The following is a 5926-nucleotide window of genomic DNA, read 5'->3' as shown; positions in this document are numbered from 1 at the left end:
AGGCTATCAAGATTTTTCCGGCACCATTGCCGGGAAGCTGAGCGCTTTTGGTCTTAGTTGTGAGTTTGGTTTGAATCCTATGTACTGAGTTATTTGCAGTCCTGGAAAAATCATGGCTGAGTATGGACACAATTATCAACTTTCAGCCATGCATCTTACAGGTCCACCTATTCGAGAAATGTTCACATTATTGGGTTCTAATCCCACCGGTGTAGCTTATGAGGTGAACCCAAGTGTCCTTGAATTGTTGCATGGTAAACAGTTTAAAGGTGAGGATCCTTATCAACATTTGCAAATTTTTAAGATGTATGTGTGACATTTAAATTGAATGCTTTTAGTCCAGATGATATGAAACTGAAATTATTTCCTCACACTCTGGCTAAAAAGATAAGGAGTTGGTTAGTGTCTCGCTCTGTAGGAACCTTTGTTACATGGAGTAAACTAGCAGGAACTTTTTTATCAAATTTTTATCCAGAGAAGAAATCATATGAAGCAATAAGGAGGATTCTAAACTTCAGACAGAGGCCTGGAGAAAGTCTGGTAAAAGCATATCAATGGTACAACATTTTATTGAATGACTGCCCTCATCATAAGCTCCCTGAATGGCTAGTATTAAATCATTTTTATGGGGGACTGCAATATGACTCAAAGGAAGAACTAGATTTAGCATCTGTAGGTCCTTTTATAACTAGAGAAGTCACGAAAGCGTTGGAATTGCTAGAAGGGAAACTTGCTAATCAGGAAACTTGGGGAGCGATGAAGAAGAGGAGGGTAAAGTAGAAGTGGATTTTGATTGCATAAAAGCTTATCTAAACTCAGGGAGAGTTGAACAAATAAGTAATGAATTATACCTTGACCCTAATGTTGTTTTAAGACTTGTTCAAAGCTATGCAGAGCAAATGGAGTTCCCAAGGAGGAAATGGGAGAATTACACCGATGAGGACCCTGAGGAAGAGGTCATAGTTGAGACCTTGGTGGTAGAAACATTAGTACTCCCCATGAAAGAAGATTATAAACCTGGATAGAAATTGCCATATCCGATGAGAAAGGCGCAACTTGAGTATTTAAGTACAAAACATTCTGAGGATGAAAGTGAGAACAAGAGCAAAGCTAAGGTGAAGCCTCCGAAAAGGAGGAAACATGAGAAACCCATTGAAACAATGGAGGAGGAGGTAACTTGCTTTGTGAAAGGTTGCATTAAAGTAGCAGATACTGGTAAACTAGTGGTGCCTTGTTCTATTGGAAGTACTTATTTTGTCCTTTGTGATATAGGGTCCTCTATTAATGTTATACCTTACACTCTTTACACTAAACTTCATGAGGAAATTTATGCTTGTGACATGCAGCCAACTGGTATGGAAATTAAATTGGAAGATGGTACTCTAAGGAGACCTTATGGGATGGTATCTGATATTTATGTCATTTTGGGAACCTTTACTTACAAGGTAGAATTTGTTGTAATGGAAATCCCTGAAGATGATTTTTGTCCTATAATATTTGGAAGACCATTTCTTAACACTGCAGGTGCAAGCTTTGATTGTAAGAGGGAGGTTGTCTCTCTCAAGTATGGGGAACAGGTAAGGAATTTCATTTTTCCAGGTTTAAAAATCACCCCCAACCAAGAGAGCATGACAACAATGAAGAGAAGACCATAGCTCAACTAGCAGCAATCTACTCCGGAACCCCAGAAGATGATCTGGAAAGGAGATTAACTGAATACAAAAAAGAACCAGAAGACCCAGCTAAGGAAGAAATAGATCATCATTTGAATGAAACACCGGTTCGAGATCCGGTATCTAGCAAGCAATATGAAGTGACTGAGAAGAAGGGAGACGAGGAACCACCGCCACCTGAACTAAAACCTTTAGCAAAGGAATTAAGGTATGAGTTTTTACATGCAACAGATAGATACCCTGTTATTATCAGTGCTAATCTTTTAGATGAAGAAAAAGATAGATTAATGAATGCCTCGAGGAAACATAGAAAAGCATTTGGGTATTCAATGGATGACTTAAAAGGCATCAGCCCATCTATATGTACTCATCGCATATTCATGGGGGAAGGAGCTGAACCAGTTCTCGAGTACCAAAGGAAGTTGAATCCTAAAATGAAGGAAGTGGTAAGAAAAGAAGTTGTTCGTCTACTTGACGCAAGTATTATATATATCCAATTTTTGAAAGCAAATGGGTAAGTCCGGTTCATTGTGTACCTAAAAAGGGGGGATTTACAGTAGTACCTAATAGACATAATGAACTAATCCCCACTAGAACAATATTTGTGTATAGAATGTGCATTGATTTTAGGAAGTTAAATAAGGAGACCTGTAAGGACCATTACACCTTACCATTTATTGATCAAATGCTTGAAAGGCTGGTGAAGCATACCCATTTTTGTTATTTGGACAAATATTTTCAGTTTTCACAAATTGTAGTACACCCAGAAGATCAAGAGAAGACAACGTTCACCTGCCCTTTTGGTACGCATGTACTCTTACCGTCGTATGCCTTTTGGTTTATGCAATGCACCAGCTATGTTTCAGAGATGCATGAATGCTATTTTTTCTAATTTTGTTGAAGAAATCATGGAAGTCTTCATGGATGATTTCTGAGTCTATGGAACTTCTTTTGATGACTGTATTAATAATATTGACAATGTCTTGTAGAGATGTGAGGACACTAACCTCGTATTGAACTAGGAGAAATGCATTTTATGGTCAATGAAGGAGTTGTCTTGGGGCATGAAGTATCCGACAAAGGCATAGAGGTTGATAAAGCAAAGATAGATTCCCTAGAAAAACTCCCTTATCCTCGTGATATTAAAGGGATAAGGAGTTTTCTCGGTCACGCGGGTTTCTATAGACACTTTATTAAGAATGTTTCCAATATTTTGAAACCCTAGACTAACCTTTTGCAGAAAGACATTCCCTTTACTTTCACTGACGAGTGCAAAAGTGCATTTGAGAAATTGAAGCATGATCTACTCAATGCTCCTATTATTACACCTGTGGACTGGGATAAGCCTTTTGGGGTCATATGCGAAACAGATGATAATGCAGTAAGTGCAATTTTGGGCCAATGGGTAGGTGAGAAGTTTAATCTTATTTACTTTGGAAGCCACACCCTCACAGATGCCTAGAGAAATTATGCTAAGAATGATAGATAACTCTATGCAATGATCTTTGCTTGTGAAAATTTTAGACCTTATATCACTAATATAAAAGTTATATTTTATACAAACTGCTAGGCAATTAAGGAGGTGCTAGATGTTAAAGAAACTAAGCCTTGCTGGATGAGGTGGTCTCTTCTTTTGCAGGAATTTGATAGTGAAATTTTAGACCGTGAAAAGATAGAAGTGTTTACAAACATTCCCGTGGTAAGGGAGGAGCATCAATATATTCCAGCAAGCATATGTATCCCCTATAGAATGGTTGTGGCTTTGAACAGAGCTACAACCCATACTTTTGAAGATACATAAATTCCATTCATCACTCCGGAAGAGCCTTTTGCGAAACTAAGGGTAAGAGAGGAGAATGATTTATTTTACTATAAACTCTTTGTACCCGAGTAAACTGCAGAAAATAGCGCCTCTTCCTCAACCCCTAAGGACAAAGAAGCCTGGGACAAAGATATTCACGAAATACAAGGAGTGGAAAGTAATAACGAACACAAGAAAGATCTCCCCAATCCCTTAAGTTTTTGTCAAATCTGTCTTCGTCATATTTGTCTGTATAAAATTTTATGTTTTAGGTACCCAAACGGGCGCAAAAATGACCGCCTGCGGTTGTTTGAAACACCGTCTTTGATTCTGTTTGTTTAAGTGCACATGCAAAACAAGAAATGACTGCCCAAACGGTCAGATGCAATCGTTTGGAAGGTTGTCATTCACTCTATTTGTCGGAGCAAAACCAAGCCTCTTGAAAAAATGTATATTTGTGTGTGTTTTTATCTCGCAGGAAAAAGTGGGGAAATGGATGCCTGGACGGCCGGAAGCGCCCACCCTTAAGGCCGTCAAATGCTCTGTCCGAAAAGAGCTCGGGGAAAAAAGGGTCAAACAACTACTTAAACGATCGATCACGGTCATTTGGAAGGCCGTCAATCATGATTTCTTTCTGAGTTTCAACAGAATTTCGCCTGATCTTGTTTGGTTTGTTTCCTATCCTTTTTAACTTTTTATCTCGTCAAAACTTGTGTCATTAGCCTCTTATATACAGAACCATTTCCCCCTCCTCTATCAAAGCTCACAAACCAATCTAGGCAAAGTTTATTTGAGTTTTGAAGTGAAGATAGCCATGGCTCATTCATGGGATGAGAGGCAAACCTCTTCACAGGAAGAAGAGGACTTGGAGAAGGAAGGCTATTCTCCAGCAAGCATAAGGGAAAGGCTCCGTCTCTGCCGTGATTGGACGTCTATTAAAGAAGATCCGAAGGAACCTCCTTTTGAGGTGGATGAATAGGAACATGAAGAGAAGGGCAAGAAACTGATGGCCATCCCCATCAACGCTATTAAGTTCATCATCGATGAGGACAAGCTTGATTTTGTCAAGGAGCCTCCCGCTGTCATGGGGAAGTGCGGTTTCAGTAACCACACAATCCATGATCCTTTGGATGAGTCTGGCAAGATTGACCCAAGAGCGTGTGGGATGCACACCATTGGCGCCCACATGCAAGTTGGGCCTCCTAGGAAAAGGTGTTATATCGCCTCTGTGCAACCAACTATGCCCCAGGTACAAGTCAATAATTCAATAGTTGAGAGTAAAGCTATGACTACTAAGATCAGGGAGATGGAGAGGTTGCCTTGGTCGTCAAGACACGTGAGGTTCTTGACACAAGCTTAAGGGTCATTGCCAACCAGGATGCAACTCTTCGCATGTACCGTTCTCGCATCACGGATTTGGAGGTTACCAACAAGCTCCTGATTGATGCCCTAACTGGTGTCACCACTTCGTCTCCAGAAGAGAACAACAGTACCAATAAAAAGGAGAATAAATGAATCCAACCGGCTTAGCATGTTAAGCTTGGGGGGATTTTTGAAGCCCTTTCTCGTTTCCTTCTTCGTTATTACTTTTGAGTTGAACTTTGTTTGAAGGTCTTCATTTAGTTTGAGTAATAAAAGTACTATCATACCTTTTTGGTGAAGAGGGAAGAGTCTTATCCGTTGAGTCATGGATGGTTGGATGAATAGTCCATAATGATCTAGATGAATTTGCTAGTATGGTTATACATCTTTGTGTGCTACACATCTTTGTTTTTAGATGATGAGTATAAGTCTTCCACATCTCTAGTATCAATCGAGAATGAGAACTTAACAACTTGATGCGATGCATTGGAACTGACTTCAGTTTATTTGATGATTACTTGGAGAGGGTCCTTCATACCGGTGAACCAAGTATGAAATGTGGATAAGTCGTTATACATAAGAGCAAAACATTAATGATTAAAGAAACTTAAGAGATTCCCAATGATGGGACTTGGATGATTAAGCATACCCTTCATATCACCTCTGAAAAAGAGAGAAGACCTCAAGTGATATGGGGCAGGCTTAGAAATTTATGAAACAAAAGAGGGGAATGAAAAACAAGAAAATGTAAAATGTGTTGTGCTAAAGCTTGTTCAACTGAAAGAGGAGAATAAAGTATCACTTAAAGTTAGAAGGAGTATTGTTAATGATTGATAATAAGGCGTGGAAGCCTTCATACTCATTTGATGGTAATTAGGATGTGATGGTGCACAGTGTAATTAATCATATGATGTAAATTCTGAAATTTTACTTTTGACCCATTCATTTGATTCATCTGCAGCTCATAACCAAGATGACCTCTTCATTACAAGTTGCGGCATTTGCTCGGGGACGATGTTGGGGATATAGCTCCGAGGTTTAACCCACCCAGGAGGGGCCGGGTTACACAGTTGGTGGTTTAAACAAGAAG

Source organism: Triticum urartu, chromosome 3A, assembly GCF_056163025.1.
Source record: "Triticum urartu cultivar PI428250 chromosome 3A, HENAU_Tu73, whole genome shotgun sequence".
In the NCBI taxonomy this organism is placed as follows: Eukaryota; Viridiplantae; Streptophyta; class Magnoliopsida; order Poales; family Poaceae; genus Triticum; species Triticum urartu.
Note: the sequence above shows the minus strand (reverse complement) of the source record.